Source organism: Coregonus clupeaformis, chromosome 29, assembly GCF_020615455.1.
Source record: "Coregonus clupeaformis isolate EN_2021a chromosome 29, ASM2061545v1, whole genome shotgun sequence".
NCBI lineage: Eukaryota > Metazoa > Chordata > Actinopteri > Salmoniformes > Salmonidae > Coregonus > Coregonus clupeaformis.
Genome location: NC_059220.1, coordinates 33,209,125 through 33,228,539, shown reverse-complemented (window position 1 = coordinate 33,228,539; position 19,415 = coordinate 33,209,125). Strand labels below are relative to the sequence as shown.

General features: G+C 46.9%; 1 pseudogene; it reads left to right on the top strand.

Moving 5' to 3' along the window:
- The window catches only part of LOC121544484, a 244,163-nt pseudogene that overhangs the window by 153,038 nt on the left and 71,710 nt on the right, over positions 1–19,415 (top strand).

Sequence of the window (19,415 nt, the reverse complement as noted above, 5' to 3'; positions counted from 1 at the left end):
TCTTTGATACATGCTGCCTTTATCTGTGCAAAGGGATCAGTGTGTGTGTGCGTTTGTGTGTGTGTGTGTGTGTGTCTTGTCAGAGGCCTAGTGATGTAGAAGATGGGATAGATTTGCATGTCTTAATATTCAGGACCTTTCTTTTTCTTTGAGCAGCCCACAGTAACCCTCTCTGTCTCCATCATCCTCTCCTCTCCTTCCTCTCCTTTCCGCTCCCCTGTCCAGGGGTCCAGTAGCAGTGTAATGGTCCTGTACATGTTAGTATTGTAGTAAAACTGGCCCTTATGTCACAGACAGCCAGGAGGGACCTATTACATATGACAGGCCTGATCAACGGACACACACACACACACGTTGACAGCGATAGGGAGCTATTCCCCCTGACAAGGCTGATCAAGAGGCCCAGACCAAGCCAAGCATTATTCAATATTGACTCATGTTGTGATTTATGTAGAGCTGTAGGAAGAAAGCTCTTTTTAACCGCGCTCTATTCCTCACTGCTAAAAATCAGCCATCACTCTCTCTCTCTGTCGGAAAATATAGCACATGTCCACTGCAGCCTTTTACTCATGAGAGAGGAGGAGAGAGATGGGGTGAGAAAGAGATGAAAAGGAGGAAAAGGGAGAGAGGAGAGAGAAAGAGAGGGACAGAGAGAGAGGGGGTGTAGGTGGAGAAAGCGAGAGAGAGGGAGACAAAGGGAGAGAGGGAGGTGGCGAGAGAGAGCGAGGGAGGAGAGAAAGAACGCACTTGCCCATAAAAAACGGAAACGGATGCTTTCATGTTAGCGTTTCATTTTACAAACTGCCAACAGCAGACTAGGTAAATTGGAGGCAATTATAAGATTTGGCGAGGAGAGCGGAGCAGGTCCGGGGAGTGGGGGAGAGAGAGGGCTGTCTGGGGAAACCAACTCACATTCATTCATTAAGCTTGTTTATTTTTGCTTAAGCTGTGAAATGTTATCAGTTTTTTTATTTATTTATTTTTCACCTTCCGTGTTTTTCGCGCTAATAGAAGATGAGAAGTTGTGCCAAGTTGGCAGTATGGTAGCACAGCAGTCTCTATCTTTCTCTCTTTCTCTTTCTCTTTCTCTTTCTCTTTCTCTCCTTTCATTCCCTCTTTCTTTTTCCCTCTCCACCTTTTCCCTATTTCCCACTCTTATCTTTCTCGTCCCCTCTCTCTCTCTACCTCTCTCTCTCCTTCCCTCCTCGCTCCCTCTCTCTGGTGGATGAGTAAAGAGGTAGATGGTAGATGTGTTAGTTTTCCCTACATACTCTTCATACCTATAGATTTCTTTACAGTGGAACATCCCAGACCGTTAGATTGGCAGGTTATGGCCTTTCACTCCTCTCCTTCCTGCCGTCTCCCCTCTTTTTCCTCTCTCAACCCCACTCTTCTCTCTCCTCTCTCCTTCCCCTACTCATCTCTCCCTTCTCCTAACCCCTTCTCCTCTCCCTCCTATCCCCTCCCTTCCCCATAGATCTAGTGAGATCTAAGTGAAATTAATTCCTATTTAATGTGTGCTTGGGGGCGTATATCCTCAGCTGGATTGCATTACTGTAAGTGGTGGTGACTAGGGACCATGATGGTCAACCCCTGACCTGCCTGACTGTCAGAAAGTATGTGTGTGTGTGTGTGTGTGTGTGTGTGTGTGTGTGTGTGTGTGTGTGTGTGTGTGTGTGTGTGTGTGTGTGTGTGTGTGTGTGTGTGTGTGTGTGTGTGTGTGTGTGTGTGTACATGCGTGCGTGTGTGTGCACTAACGTGTACATCGTGGGGGCCAAAGTGTGGTGGATTATCGATTGATCTGTAACATTTTCATTAGCAGGTGTCTAATGGGGGATCATATATAAATCATATGTATCTGATATACAGCATATCTCTCTGTGTGTGGTTATATTAATCTCTCAAACCGCAGGTATCTTTTACAGAGATCAGAGGCATGTTGATGGTAATGCACAGTACTTATTTCCCATTTAAAACGTCCTGCTTCTTTCTTTCTCTCCTTTTCATGTGAGGTCTACCTCAAACAATATTAATTCAATACTAAGATACTGATGATTCAGGTTATATATCTCTCTCCCTCTCTCTCGTCTTTCTCTCCCTCTCTCTCCCTCTCCAGGTGATGCTGATTATGATGATGATGATAGTGATGAAGATGAAGGTGATGTGTATTGTGAGGCAGGGAGCCTGATTGTCCGGGCCTGCAACACCATGGGTTGTGTCTCATGTTTCCTTCTGGTAAGGTACCATACACACACACATTTAGACATTCTCTCTCACACACGCATGCACACATATACTGAACAAAAATATAAACACAACATGTAAAGTGTTGGTCCCATGTTTCATGAGCAGAAATAAAAGATCCCAGAAATGTTCCATACACACAATAAAGTATTTCTCTCAAATGTTGTGCACAAATTTGCTTACATCCTTGTTAATGAGCATTTCTCCTTTGCCAAGATAATCCATCCACCTGACAGGTGTGGCATATCAAGAAGCTGATTAAACAGCATGATCATTACACAGGTGCACCTTGTGCTGGGGACAATAAAATGCCACTCTAAAGTTTTGAGGGAGCATGCAATTGGCATGCTGACGGCAGGAATGTTCACCAGAGCTGTTGACAGATAATTAAATGTTAATTTCTCTACCATAAGCCACCTCCAACGTCGCAGACCATGTGTAACCATGCCAGCCCAGGACCTCCACATCCGGCTTCTTCACCTGAAGTATTGTCTGAGACCAGCCACCTGGACAGCTGATGAAGCTGAGGAGTAAAGCCCTTTTGTGGGGAAAAACTCATTCTGATCGGCTGGGCCTGGCTCCCCAGTGGATCGGCTCCCCAGTGGATCGGCCTGGCTCCTCAGTGGATCGGCATGGCTCCCCAGTGGATCGGCCTGGCTCCCTAGTGGATCGGCCTGGCTCCCCAGTGGATCGGCATGGCTCCCAAGTGGATCGGCCTGGCTCCCCAGTGGATCGGCCTGGCTCCCAAGTGGGTGGGCTAGGGCCTAAGGAATGTATTTCAATTTACTGATTTCCTTATATAAACTGTAACTCAGTAAAATCGTTGAAATTGTCACATGTTGCGTTTATATTTTTGTTCAGTATACATACACACACACACACACACACAAAACAGTAGAACATTTTGCCATTAGAAATCTGCTGCACAACAATGCTTGCTTCTGGGAGACACACACACACACACACACACTTAAAAAACACACACATAGAAAGGCTTTCTGGGTTAATCACCGTAGTTACGGGAGACTTTTAGACTGTTAAATTGTTGTTGATTGTAATGATGACTTTTATGGTTCAGAAATGTTGCATTTTACGATCTTCTCTACAAACAAAACTAGTCACTTAACTAGTCGCTGGTTAAATAGCTGCCTGCAGCGCCCTCGGTCGCATGGCGCTACAGAGGGTGGTGCCAACAGCCCAGTACATCACTGGGGCCAAGCTCCCTGCCATCCAGGACCTGTATATCAGTGTGAAAGGAAGGCCCAGAAAATTGTTAATGACACCCAAGCCATAGACTGTTCTCTCTGCTTCTGCACAGAAAGCGGTACCGGAGCATCAATTCTGATGCACCTACAGGCTCCTGAACAGCTTCTATCCCCAAGCCATAAGACTACTAAATAGCTAACAAAATGGCTACACAGACTATCTGCATTGACCCTTCTATTGTATTTATATTTTTGTACTGACTATATGCACACTCACACACTGACTATGCACATTCTACACACTCACTCAAACATACTCACACAGACAATCCAACACACAGACTCACACACACACACTTCATTTGCTCACACACACATAACACGCACACACATTGATACTGACTCTACACACACACACACTCACCTGCAATCATCATAGGTTATACGCTGCTGCTACTCTGTTTATCATATATCCTGATGCCTGGTCATCTTACCCCTATACACACAGTGTATTCGGAAAGTATTCAGACCCCTTGACTTTTTCCACATTTTGTTACATTACACTCTCTCTCTCTCTTTCTTGTTCTCTCTCTCTATCCCTCTCTCTCTCTCTCCCTCTCTCTCCCTCCCTCTTTCTTGTTCTCTCTCTCCCTCCCTCTTTCTTGTTCTCTCTCTCTCTCTCTCTCTCTCTCTCTCTCTCTCTCTCTCTCTCTCCCTCCCTCTGTCTCTCTCACTCTGTCAGCTGTATTTCTGAATCAATGGAGCAGTGATCTCCTCTCATGTCCCTTCAAACATCGTAGGACTCTTATTACACCAATTTGATCACACTCGTTTTTCCCTGTTCCCTCCTTTTCTTCTCCTCTCCTTTTCTGTTCCCTTCAGCCAGGCTGTGGGTAAGCATGCCCCTCCTCCTCACTCTCCACTCAACAATGCGCAAACACACACTCACGTACACACACAAACACACACACACTGAGACACAAAACACACACACACACACACACAGATCAGAGTTAAGGGGGTGCAAAGTGATGCTCTTCTGCTGGACAGGTATTGCTCCATGAGGTGCGGGAGAGGAACTGTATGAATATCAGAAAAATTCTAGAGACCTTCGACTGTCACACCCTGATCTGTTTCACCTGTCTTTGTGATTGTCTCCACCCCCCTTCAGGTGTCGCCCATCTTTCCTATTATCCCCAGTGTATTTATACCTGTGTTCTCTGTTTGTCTGTTGCCAGTTCGTTTTGTTTCGTCAAGCCTACCAGCTTTTTTTCCCTTGCTCCTGTGTTTCTCTAGCTCCTGTTTTCTAGTTTTCCCGGTTTTGACCATTCTGCCTGCCCTGACCCTGAGCCTACCTGCCATTCTGTACCTTGTCACATCACCCTGGATTATTGACCTCTGCCTGCCCTTGATCTGTTGTTTGCCTGCCCCCTGTTTTTGTAATAAACTTTTGTTACTTCAACACTGTCTGCATCTGGGTCTTCTCCTGAAACGTGATAGTACGAACTGGCCCCCTGGAGTGGCTTGAAGGCCGAGGAGATGAGTGGTGCGGGTAGTGGTTATTTACCGTGATGTCGTTGAGTCCCTGGTAGTAGATGCACGGGTGCAGGATTTTGTCCTTCTCCACAAAGAAGAACCCTGCGCAGGCGGGGGAGGCAGAAGGACGGATGAACCCGGAGCTAGGGTGTCCTCAATGTAGGTCTCCATAGCCTTGTTTCCGGACCCGACAGCGAGTACAGTCGTCCCAGATGCGGAGTGGTGCCTGGGAGAAGGTCGATTCCGCAGTCGGTGTGACGGAAGCGAAGTGGCCCGGGCCTTACTGAACTTCCGAGCCCCCAGGAAGACGTCCCGGGGCAGGCTGCGCTGACTTCAGGCAATGAGCGTGGCTGAACGGGCTCCAGCCCATGATGGCACCAGTAGACCAGTCAATAAAGGGGTTGTGTTGCTGGAGCCAAGAGAAACCCAATACCACGGGAACCTGAGGAGACTTAATTAGCAGGAATTGGATCGTCTCGCTGTCGTTCCCTGATACTCGTAGGATGATGGGGGTGGTATTGTAGGTGATCCGGCCTATAGAGCACCGTCCAGCGCTCTAACGTCCATGGGAATGGAGAGGGGCTGAGTGGGGATGCCCAGCTCGAACGCCAGGGTAGCGTCCATAAAGCTCTCATCGGCCCCAGAGTCGATGAGTACCCGGAGAGATTTCGACTGGTTCCCCCACAGCAAGATGGCATGAAAGGGGTGTGAGTAAGGGGAGAGGAAAAGTTATCTGTATGGCCCACCAGAGTACTCGCTCCTACCGGTGAGCCTGGTCTTTAAGTGGACAGGTGGACACAAAATGACCAGTAGTCCCGCAATACAGGCAACTCTTCGTGTGAAGCCTGTATTGCATTTGGCTGGAGACAGCCTAGCTCTGCCTAGTTGCATCGGCTCGGGAAGACTTCGGAGACTCTCGGGGGAACTTGGGTAGCCTCGGGTTCTCTTGGCAACGGAGCCGTCTGGGACTTCTGGTAGGCCTCGGGGGCGAGGTGGAACCGGACTTCCGCCCATCGATCCGAATGGTCAAGGCGATGAGCGAGTTGAGATCCGTCGCTAGGGTCCGGGCTGCGAGCTCGTCCTTTACTTCCTCCAATACTCCATGCAGGAATGTGTCGAACAGTGCTTACGGGTTCCAGGCACACTCAGCTGCCAACTTGCGGAAATCCACTCCATATCCACTCCACTGCGGGATTCTTGCCGAAGCTGGAGTAACTTCTGGGCAGCCTCTCTCCCGGACAATGGAGCATCGAAAACCTTTATACCTCCTGAACGAACTCCTCCAGACTGAAGCATTTGGCCGACTGTTGTTCCCACACTGCCGTAGCCAGGGGAGAGCCCTCCCGGACATCAGCGTGATGTGGTACTCTATCTTAGAGCGGTCCGAGGGGAAGGAGGAGGGCTGCAACTCGATGATGAGTGAACACTGACCGAGAAATGCCCGACAGGTTTCCGACTCTCCAGCGAAGCATTCCAGGGGAGGTAAGCAGGGTTCGCGGGAAACTGGGGTGGCAGGGGAGGACGTGCTGCTAACAGCTGGGTTACTGAGGGCTGGGAGGTTACTGTCGTGGTAGGCTGCCTAACAGACAACCCGCGGAATTGCTCCAGCAATGTGTTAAACGCTCGGTAATGGCAATCGGCCAATGTCTGGAACCCTTCCATGAGACGACGAAGCAACTCTTCGTGCCTTCCAATGGTGGCTCCTTGGGAGGAGATGGCGTTGCGGAGCTGGTCCGAGTCTGCTTGGTCAGTCATGGCCAGTTCATACTAGAGGCCGATGCTTCGGATGTCGGAGTGGGGGTGGTCCTGTCCTAGTGTTCGGCCCTGGACCTCAAGGTACATCCCTGCGCCTTCTTCTTCTCCCATTGCCACCATGGAGAGGAATTATGATGTGGGGAATTGTGAGCTTCTCGTGGTGAAAATGGTGTTGGAAGAGTGGAGGCACTGGCTGGAGGGGGTGGAACATCCATTCATTGTGTGGACAGACCACAAGAACTTGGAATATCTCCGCACCGCCAAGCGTCTCAAATCCAGGCAAGCTAGGAGGGCCCTGCTTTTCACCCGGTTCAACTTCTCTCGCTCATACCGACCGGGATCCAAGAATGTCAAGCCAGATGCGCTGTCACGTCGCTATAGCCCTACGGCTACACCCCCGGAATCTGAGACCATCCTTCCCACCTCGTGCTTGGCGACGGCACTCAGTTGGGGAATAGGGAAGCAGGTCCAGGAGGCGCAGCATTCCCAGCCGAACCCCGGGGGGGCCCAGGTAACCGGATGTCCACTCCTCGGTCCACTCCAGGCTTGCTTGCCACCTGGGCTCCCGTCATACCCTGGCCTTTGTGCGACAATGCTTTTGGTGGCCTACCATGGTTCCTGACGTCTCCGCATTCATCGCCGCCTGTACGATCTGTGCGCAGAACAAGACTCCTCGGCAAGCTCCGACTGGTCTCCTCCAACCTCTGCTTGTTCCTCACTGTCCCTGGTCTCACATATCCCTGGACTTTGTCATGGGTCTTCCCCAGTCTGATGGCAACTCCGCCATCCTGACAGTTGTGGACCGGTTTTCCAAAGCCGCCCACTTCATTCCTCTCCCCAAGCTACCCTCCGCCAAAGAGACGGCCCAGCTCATGGTGCAGCACGTCTTCCGGATCCATGGACTCACAGTGGACATGGTCTCCGACTGGGGTCCTCAGTTTTCGTCCCGGTTCTGGAAGGCGTTCTGCACACTCATTGGGTCGTCGGCCAGCCTGTCCTCCAGTTTCCACCCTCAGTCCAATGGCCAGTCGGAGCGAGCCAACAAAGACCTGGAGACGACTCTGCGCTGCCTGGTCTCCGCCAACCCAATCACCTGAAGCCAGCAACTAGTTTGGGTCGAATACGCCCGCAACACCCTTCCCTGCTCTGCTACGGGTCTTTTGCCATTTGAGTGTTCCCTGGGTTATCAGTCCCCGCTCCTCCCGGAGCAAGAGGAAGAGGTCGGCATTCCCTCGGCCCAGATGTTTGTCCGCCGCTGTTGTCGTACCTGGAGGAGAGCCCGATCGGCTCTTCTCAAGACCACCTCCAGGTATCGACGACAAGCGGACCGCCTCCGGACACCGGCTTCCCGGTATCGTCTCGGGCAGAAGGTATGGCTGTCCACCCGAGATCTGCCCCTCCGGGTGGAGTCCCGCAAACTTTCCAACCGGATTATTGTCCCTTTCCCCATCTCCAAGATCATTAGCCCCTCTGCTGTTCGTCGTCTGTTGCGCCGTACCCTCCGTATACATCCCACTTTTCATGTGTCTAGGATCAAAGCCATGTCTCACAGCCCTTTGTCTCCTGTTTCCAGGCCCACCCCTCTCCACCGTCTCATCAACGGCCAACCGGCGTACATGGTGAGGCATCTCGTGAAGGTTCGACCTCGGGGCAGGAGATTCCAGTCCCGCCAGGGACATCCTGAACCCAGGCCTCATCGCTGAGTTTCAACGCCGGCACCCCAGTCAACCAGGTATGTGCCCAGGTAGGACGCCAGGTGGCGCCCCTAGAGGGGGGGTACTGTCACACCCTGATCTGTTTCACCTGTCTTTTGGAATGTCTCCACCCCCCTCAGGTGTCGCCCATCTTCCCCATTATCCCCAGTGTTTATACCTCTATTCTCTGTTTGTCTGTTGCCAGTTTGTTTTGTTTCATCAAGCCTACCAGTGGTATTCCCCTTGCTCCTGTCTTTCTCACGTTCCTGTTTTCTAGTTTTCCCGGTTTTGACCATTCTGCCTGCCCTGACCCTTAGCCTGCCTGCCGTTCTGTACCTTGTCACACCACCCTGAATTATTGACCTCTGCCTGCCCTGACCCTGAGACTGCCTGCCGTTCTGTACCTTTTGGACTCTGATCTGGATTACTGACCACTGCCTGCCCTTGACCTGTCGTTTGCCTGCCCCCTGTTTTTGTAATAAACTTTTGTTACTTCAACACTGTCTGCATCTGGGTCTTCTCCTGAAACGTGATATTGACTGTGTGTTTGTGTGAGAGTGTGTGTGTGTATGTGTGTGTGTCAGAGTGTTTGTGTGTATGTTTATCCCTAATTGATTTGGTAGAATGGGACCTGATTGTGCATACTGATAAATGCCAGAGCTGATCAGATGCTAAAGACAGAACTACACACACACACACACAAACACACACACACCTGCACCCTGGTGCCACAGTAGTCATACCCCAACAAAAGCATGAGTCTGGAAAGTTATTCCGAAAAAATGTTCAAGTTCAAAACAAAGGCATGAGGAAGTATAAATTTTAAATACCACACTTCCCCCCTCTCTCTCCCCCTTTCTCTCCCATCTCTCCCATATCTCCCCCTCTCTCCCACTCTCTCTCCCTCTCGCTCCCCTCGGCAGATCTTTAGACTTCTGTTAGGCGAACTGAAGCCTTGTCTCAATCTCTTCTTGCTATATCAAAGAACAGAAGAGGCTGAGAGCTTACAGATGGAGGGAGAACATAAAAGTGCATAGTTTAAAATGATTAGTGACACCTCTGATTTACCTGAGAGTGGAGTGAAGACAAAGGCACAGAGCCGCATGTCTTCTCTCTCTGTGGGTTGGAGGTAACCAGTGGTTAGAATAAACTGCCTTGTCAACTAGATACAGACTCTGAAGGAAACTAGGGTCTGGGATACACAGAAAAACACACACACATAGGCACATAGACACACACACACACTCACTCACCCAAGCAGCAGCCCTCCAAATACATATATATGGTTCAGTCAAACACAATACATTGTACTCTGCGCCAAATGCCAAACTGTGTTTCTACGCCTTTATTTGGCCATATAAGCTGACCGAGAGAACATTATCAAGTACATCAGCAACCTGTTGGGTATTGTAGCCAATCCAGTAATGACGCCTGGCACATTGTACTGTAGGAAAATGGGTTATTGTGGCACTAGCTGTTCTATACACATGCAGTTAGAGTCTTGGCTATGACCAGTCATCGGGCTGACTAGATAGCAGCTATAACATTGGGCTGGGCCCAGGCTCAATGTCCTCCCATACGCTACTCATCACCATCACCACAGTTACGGGCTTGGCCACAACTAGAGAGCCGGGGCAGATGGGTAATATGCTTAACGTTGCGTCCAAAATGGTTCCCTTTATAATGCACTATAGTGATCTAGGTCTGGCCAAAAGTAGAGTACTACATAGGGCCCCAGGATCTGAGAATGTAAGATACTATAGGTGATGCTAGATACTACGTGGGGGATGCCAACCAATCATTTGCTTTCAACAGTTTGGTCTTCTGCATCAGTCCAGATAAAGGGAGGAGAAAAGGAGAGCAAGCCTACTGAACACGACCCAGATACTGCAGACACTCCTTATTTTATTTCTCCTCTCTCTCTCTCTCTCTCTCTCTCTCTCTCTCTCTCTCTCTCTCTCTCTCTCTCTCTCTCTCTCTCTCTCTCTCTCTCTCTCTCTCTCTCTCTCTCTCTCATTTATTTATTTATTCTTTCCATTCTGTGTTTTTGCCATAATGTGAGTGCTGTGCATTATGTAAATTAGGTCTGAAACTAATTTTGGGGTGCTGACGTGAGTGATGTGCTCGACCCCGATACACAAACACACACACACACACACCCTCCACCCCGCCCGCCCCTTCACCAGGGAACAGGGGATTGGGTTAAGTCATCTCCTTTGTCTTGTTTTGTTGTTTTTTCACTCCCTCCTTTTTTTGATGTGGTCCGTATTGTTTCCTGTCTTCCTAAGTGACAGATGAGTCCCCGGGGTGTTTCTCCCTCTCTCCATAATCCTCTGTTCCACCGGCCATATTGACACACGTCCTTCCCATCCATCAACACATTAGACCAACGCATTGCCACCAAATCATTTTAATAATACACACACACCCACACCAACACACATCGACACATGCACGCTTTCACGCAGACACACACCACACACACACACAAATCACTTTATTCACACACAGACGTGATTACTAAACGGCCCTCTCACCACATCCCATCCCCAAAATGAGATAACTTTTATTCTCGGTTATCTATTAGCGAGTATTTTGTTTTTCTCTTTTGATTTTGTTGTGCAGCCTTTATCATTCTGTCCAATATGTCTGTTTTTCCTATGTATTATGATGTATTGTCCCATCAGTTGGTCTGGTGTGTGTGATCACTAATCAGTGATGATTTGAGTCTGGGTTGTAGTGTAGTGGGGTGATGAGTGGACGGCTATGTGTTGGTGTTGATTGAACAAGGGTATTGTGGAGGAGCTTGTTGGAGAGAGGGTCTCACACACACACACACACACACACACTCTCACACACACTGTGGGTTGTATAGCCTCTCTTAGAGTGTGATTTGGACTGGAGTGTCCAGTCAAGATGTTTTCCCTCCAGACAGTGAAGATGTTTCACCGTCTGTCTGCTTGTTGGTCATAAGTGGAGAGTTAAACTGTTGCCTGAAGAGGATCACAATGCAAAGACACTGTTAATGAGGATAGGATAAGTGTGTGTGTGTGTGTGTGTGTGTGTGTGTGTGTGTGTGTGTGTGTGTGTGTGTGTGTGTGTGTGTGAGTGGAGGGGTGAGTGGATGTCGACCCGTCTTTAGAAACGAGTCTCTAGCATTTTTCTCCTCTCTGCTCCATCTCTCTCTCTCTCATTTCAGAGCACAGCCTCTCTCTCTTTCTCTGTTTCCGTAAGGTTCTTTGTGAGAACAGCCTTTGTTGTAGATCAGAGAGGGAGCGCTAACTCCTGCCACTCTCTGAATGATAATGCCTTATGGCGGAAGAGAGGGAGGATGTTGTCTTTCATTCAGGCCACAAGTCATCATCTGTGGCACAAGCTGAGCTGTCTGTTCTCATGGCCTACAGAGAGCCCAGAGGGACAAATGGCACGGTGTCATCATCTATGTCTAAAAAAATGTACATTAATTTCTCTCTTCTTCTTCTTCTTCTTCTTCTTCTTCTTCTTCTTCTTCTTCTTCTTCTTCTTCTTCTTCTTCTTCTTCTTCTTCTTCTTCTTCTTCTTCTTCTTCTTCTTCTTCTTCTTCTTCTTCTTCTTCTTCTTCAGACCCCTTGACTTTTTCCACATTCTGTTACATTGACTAAAATGTAAATGTAATTGCACTCTTGTTCTCTCTTTCTTGTTCTCTCTCTCTATCCCTCTCTCTCTCTTTCTTGTTCTCTCTCTCTCTCTCTCTCTCTCTCTCTCTCTCTCTCTCTCTCTCTCTCTCTCTCTCTCTCTCTCTCTCTCTCTCTCTCTCTCTCTCTCTCTCTCTCTCTCCCTCCCTCCCTAGCTCCCTAGCTCCAGATGGTGTGATGCCCCCAGGTAGGTCAGACACCACCCCTGCCAGCCTGCAAGTGTCCTGACTCCCTCCAGGCCGTGTCAAAGCTCCTAGACCACTTTACTACGGCCTACAGATGAGGGCTACGCCAGACAGTCCTGTACAAGAGACCATCACTACTAAAGCCACTAGCATCACTAACAGACAGAGTAGACATTACTACTGCTGGTCAGAGAGGGACCATCGCCTATTCAAGAGACCATCACTACTGAAGCTACTAGCATCACTAACAGACAGAGTAGACATTACTACTGCTGGTCAGAGAGGGACCATCACCTATACAAGAGACCATCACTACTGAAGCTACTAGCATCACTAACAGACAGAGTAGACATTACTACTGCTGGTCAGGGCTACACAGGACCACAATAGGACGAACCACTACAACAATATACTCTTATAGTTCAATACATAGCTATTGTACCTTATCACTGTTTGGCCCTAATTTATCACTTTAAAATGCATTGTAGCATAGGGTATAGCCTTTGTAAGATCAAGAACAAAGTTAATTGGCAAAATATACAGCCTGCGCTATTGAGCTGGCTAGAATGCATTGTATGAAGAGGGAGAGAGGGAATGAGAGAAAGGGGGGGGCAAAGAATGGTAGAGAGAGAGCGAGAGATAGGTAGAGAGAAAGAGAGTGGTAGAGAGAGAGAGGTAGAGAGAGAGGTAGAAAGAGAGAGAGAGATATTGGTAGATAGAGAGAGGTAGAGAGAGCGAGAGGTAGAGAGAGAGAGAGATTGGTAGATGGAGAGAGATTTAGAGAGAGAGCGAGAGAGGTAGAGAGAGAGAGATTGGTAGACGGAGAGAGATTTAGAGAGAAAGAGAGAGAGAGATCGGTAGACTGAGAGAGAACAAGATCAAAAGAAAAAAGTTGTGCTGGTGGTTTTTGATATGTATTCATTCCATGCTTCCTGACAACAAATTGCAATTTAATCCAAAAAGGGGGATTCTCATTCTGTGGTAATAAATAAATGACTAGGTCCATGTATTATATATCAGCCTCATTCCCTCATCCTCCAGCACGTTACCTACGCCTCTCATTCTTACCCTGATTTATTCATTATGTCCAGTACACGTCTATAGAAAGGCCTGGGCTGGGAGATTGGCCTGGCTAGAACAATAGCTTGCTGATTCATTCATTTCAGTCGTGCCAATTACCATGCTTCACATTTAGTGACGTTTTGTTAATTGATATCCATATGTATGTGTGATAGAGGAAGGGTGGATTGATGCTGGTTGCCATGTGTTTTACCCTAATTTACTAGTTGATAAATGTGGGATTTGATATATGAAATGTTTTGAATTCGTTATGTGCAGGGCTTGACAGTAAATTGATTGAGTGTGTGTATTCTTTCTGTCCTAGACTGCTGGACAACGTGACCAGTACATTCAGCCACACTTTGGAAGGTCTGTCTCCGTACACAGACTGCCTGTTCTGAGTGGTGGTGTCCCACACACACAGAGAGACTGCCAGCGACTTAACTAGTCTACGTACCGCAGAGGACAGTGAGGAGACTCATACTCATAGGAATACATGCACTTTATTTAAAAAGTCCTATGTTTTCTAAACTCACATGCTCTCACGGACTACAAGCTAAAAGGACTGATCCAAATACACACACACACACACATAAACACACCCACACACATTAAACACACACACACATGCACTATCAAAAGTCATACAGTACACACCATAGGAGGGATTACAAGATGTGGAGAGGCAGAGGTAAAGAGGAGAAAGAAAGAAAGAAAGAAAGAAAGAAAGAAAGAAAGAAAGAAAGAAAGAAAGAAAGAAAGAAAGAAAGAAAGAAAGAAAGAAAGAAAGAAAGAAAGAAAGACTACCTCAAAGAGAGAGGAAGAAAGAGAGAAAGGGAGAGGGCTAGGATAGATAGAGAGAGAGTGAGAAAAAGAGAGTGTGTATTGAAGGTGTACTGTACAGTGCGTGTAGGTGACCTAGCCAGTGTCATTGCTAGCTAATTGCTGTAATAGAATCACATTAGCCAGCGGAACAGACTCTCTCTGCAAAGTTATAAATTAATTACTGCTACTCTATTATTACATACATTATAATTATAGCACCACTATTTGCATACATTCAGGATGCGTTGTATTATGGCCCATCGCTTTCTCATTGCTATGCAGAATTAGCACCCCCCGCTACACACACACACACACACACACACACACTCATAAACACACACCTTCCTGTGTCTGTGTGTGTGTCCTTCCATCTTTACTACATGTGGACAATTATAGATGGGTCGGACAGTAGCATTTGTGTGTGTGTGTGTGTGTGTGTGTGTGATTGTGTGTGGACAGTAAAACATCAGTAGTGCTGCGTCCATCGCTCAAAGCCCTCTCTGTCTGTGGCCCTAACAGAGAGAACATGTGTCAAACACACACCACCCACACTGCTATATCAATCAACCCCCCCCCACACACACACACACGCTCACACACACACACACACACACACACACTTACCCCTGCGCTCTTTCCCTACATAGAGTGGGGAAAAAAAGTATTTAGTCAGCCACCAATTGTGCAAGTTCTCCCACTTAAAAAGATGAGAGAGGCCTGTAATTTTCATCATAGGTACACATCAACTATGACAGACAAAATGAGAAAACAAAATCCAGAAAATCACATTGTAGGATTTTTAATGAATTTATTTGCAAATTATGGTGGAAAATAAGTATTTGGTCACCTACAAACAAGCAAGATTTCTGGCTCTCACAGACCTGTAACTTCTTCTTTAAGAGGCTCCTCTGTCCTCCACTCGTTACCTGTATTAATGGCACCTGTTTGAACTTGTTATCAGTATAAAAGACACCTGTCCACAACCTCAAACAGTCACACTCCAAACTCCACTATGGCCAAGACCAAAGAGCTGTCAAAGGACACCAGAAACAAAATTGTAGACCTGCACCAGGCTGGGAAGACTGAATCTGCAATAGGTAAGCAGCTTGGTTTGAAGAAATCAACTGTGGGAGCAATTATTAGGAAATGGAAGACATACAAGACCACTGATAATCTCCCTCGATCTGGGGCTCCACGCAAGGACTCAAATCCTGCAGTGCCAGACGTGTCCCCCTGCTTAAGCCAGTACATGTCCAGGCCCGTCTGAAGTTTGCTAGAGTGCATTTGGATGATCCAGAAGAGGATTGGGAGAATGTCATATGGTCAGATGAAACCAAAATAGAACTTTTTGGTAAAATCTCAACTCGTTGTGTTTGGAGGACAAAGAATGCTGAGTTGCATCCAAAGAACACCATACCTACTGTGAAGCATGGGGGTGGAAACATCATGCTTTGGGGCTGTTTTTCTGCAAAGGGACCAGGACGACTGATCCGTGTAAAGGAAAGAATGAATGGGGCCATGTATCGTGAGATTTTGAGTGAAAACCTCCTTCCATCAGCAAGGGCATTGAAGATGAAACGTGGCTGGGTCTTTCAGCATGACAATGATCCCAAACACACCGCCCGGGCAACGAAGGAGTGGCTTCGTAAGAAGCATTTTAAGGTCCTGGAGTGGCCTAGCCAGTCTCCAGATCTCAACCCCATAGAAAATCTTTGGAGGGAGTTGAAAGTCCGTGTTGCCCAGCGACAGCCCCAAAACATCACTGCTCTAGAGGAGATCTGCATGGAGGAATGGGCCAAAATACCAGCAACAGTGTGTGAAAACCTTGTGAAGACTTACAGAAAACGTTTGACCTGTGTCATTGCCAACAAAGGGTATATAACAAAGTATTGAGAAACTTTTGTTATTGACCAAATACTTATTTTCCACCATAATTTGCAAATAAATTCATTAAAAATCCTACAATGTGATTTTCTGGATTTTTCTTTCTCATTTTGTCTGTCATAGTTGACGTGTACCTATGATGAAAATTACAGGCCTCTCTCATCTTTTTAAGTGGGAGAACTTTTACAATTGGTGGCTGACTAAATACTTTTTTCCCCACTGTATACGCAGACACACACCCACACACTCACAACCACACACACTACTCCCTTGTGACTTTGAGAGAGGCGTTGTATTACCCAGAGTGTGTGATGCCATGATGGTTATTACCAGAGATAAGACCTTTATAGCCCGTCAGGGTTTAGCTGTGAAACGACACAACGCTGCGTTCAAGAGCCTCAACGCCCGAGTCAGCGCCCAGCCACCGCCAGAGAGGATTATGGGAGACGCTGTGTTTTACTGTCTACTGGCAGTGCTAATAAACCGTCCCTCACATCTCATCACCACACACACACACACACACACACACACACATCTCATCATTGGGGCCCATCAGGGTGAAACAGCGGTTGGGAAACCCACACTAAATTAACAGATGCAAAGAATCGAGGAGATTCTTCAAAATAATGTGGCTGAGAGAGAGGGAGAGAGTGACGACGGAGGGATGGAGGAGGGGTAGAGGACAGGCAAGGTGACAGACGAGGGGAAGACAGGATAACCATGGACCATATTTCCTTTGAATCTCTCTCTCTGGAAGGGTCCATGACTGCTCTTGGGTTATATTGTATCTCTATGTTTTTAAATAGGCATTGCTTTTTATACTTGTCTCTGATTTAGAAATGGCCTCAGAGATTGTTCCCATCTCTTCTTTCTAAAGGCTCCGTAAGGGTCTGTCCCATATACTGCTTACATACAGGACAGAGACACGCACACACACAAACGCACGCACGCACAAACACAGAAATACACACCTACTACACAGGAGCCTATTCCCACTGCTAGTTATAGCCACTGTGTCAATGTTAGATGCGTGTACTTGTAACCCATAGTGGAAGGCAGCATTTTTCACTTAATGGAGAGCCTCATTCAACAGGAGCACAAGACACTAACGGAGGAAGAAGTTTCTTAAACTTCCAGATATTATCCTTACAATTAAAGATAACTGAGAAAATAATTTAAATCAAACCACATATTTATATTTTTATAATGTACCAATTCAATAATTGGTATATACAGTGAGGGAAAAAAGTATTTGATCCCCTGCTGATTTTGTACGTTTGCCCATTGACAAAGAAATTATCAGTCTATAATTTTAATGGTAGGTTTATTTGAACAGTGAGAGACAGAATAACCAAAAAAATATCCAGAAAAACGCATGTCAAAAATGTTATAAATTTATTTGCATTTTAATGAGGGAAATAAGTATTTGACCCCTCTGCAAAACATGACTTAGTACTTGGTGGCAAAACCCTTGTTGGCAATCACAGAGGTCAGACGTTTCTTGTAGTTGGCCACCAGGTTTGCACACATCTCAGGAGGGATTTTGTCCCACTCCTCTTTGCAGATCTTCTCCAAGTCATTAAGGTTTTGTTTGGCAACTCGAACCTTCAGCTCCCTCCACAGATTTTCTATGGGATTAAGGTCTGGAGACTGGCTAGCTCACTCCAGGACCTTAATGTGCTTCTTCTTGAGCCACTCCTTTGTTGCCTTGGCCGTGTGTTTTGGGTCATTGTCATGCTGGAATACCCATCCACGACCCATTTTCAATGCCCTGGCTGAGGGAAGGAGGTTCTCACCCAAGATTTGACGGTACATGGCCCCGTCCATCGTCCCTTTGATGCGGTGAAGTTGTCCTGTCCCCTTAGCAGAAACTCCCCCCCAAAGCATAATGTTTCCACCTCCATGTTTGACGGTGGGTATGGTGTTCTTGGGGTCATAGGCAGAATTCCTCCTCCTCCAAACACGGCGAGTTGAGTTGATGCGAAAGAGCTCGATTTTGGTGTCATCTGACCACAACACTTTCACCCAGTTCTCCTCTGAATCATTCAGATGTTCATTGGCAACCTTCAGACGGGCATGTATATGTGCTTTCTTGAGCAGGGGGACCTTGCGGGCGCTGCAGGATTTCAGTCCTTCACAGCGTAGTGTGTTACCAATTGTTTTCTTGGTGACTATGGTCCCAGCTGCCTTGAGATCATTGACAAGATCCTCCCAAGTAGTTCTGGGCTGATTCCTCACCGTTCTCATGATCATTGCAACTCCACGATGTGAGATCTTGCATGGAGCCCCAGGCCGAGGGAGATTGACAATTATTTTGTGTTTCTTCCATAATCGCACCAACTGTTGTCACCTTCTCACCAAGCTGCTTGGCGATGGTCTTGTAGCCCATTCCAGCCTTGTCTTGTCCCTGACATCCTTGGAGAGTTCTTTGGTCTTGGCCATGGTGGAGAGTTTGGAATCTGATTGATTGATTGCTTCTGTGGACAGGTGTCTTTTATACAGGTAACAAACTGAGATTAGGAGCACTCCCTTTAAGAGTGTGCTCCTAATCTCAGCTTGTTACCTGTATAAAAGACACATGGGAGCCAGAAATATTTCTGATTGAGAGGGGGTCAAATACTTATTTCCCTCATTAAAATGCAAATCAATTTATAACATTTTTGACATGCGTTTTTCTGGATTTTTTGTTGTTATTCTTCTCTCACTGTTCAAAAAAACCTACCATTCAAATTATAGACTGATCATTTCTTTGTCAGTGGGCAAACGTACAAAATCAGCAGGGGATCAAATACTTGAATTGGTATGCAGAGAACAATATAAAGACATTCATAAGAAAACAGAAAGCACACGCTGCTGATAGGAGACACTGATGAGCATGTACGCTCCAAAGGAACATAATCAAAGTTAATCACATAGAATTGAACTGAAGCAAATATGATGTGGAGTGAATTTAGAATTCAAAGCGTGATTTACATGTTCATGTAAACCCTCGTCATTCACATAACAAACTCAGCGTGACACAACTAGGTTCCATTCAAAGATAGTAATCCTACTCATGAATTAATTCATACATGTTGAAGGGATATTCTGTATGTATATTTTTGGACAGTAGTTTGGTGAAGCACCTCATTGTCCTTGGAGCTCTCAGTAGTTTCCATCTATTAAGTAGTGTATGTTGAATAGTGTTTGATTAAATACATGAATTCTATGTGTAGTGTCATTACAGCTTCTTTCTTTCTCTGTCTCTCCGTGGAGACACACGGGTGCACACACCTACACACACACACACACACACACACACACACACAGTCCTTTCTTCTCTCTCAGTGTGTGTAGAAAACAGGGGTTTCACCT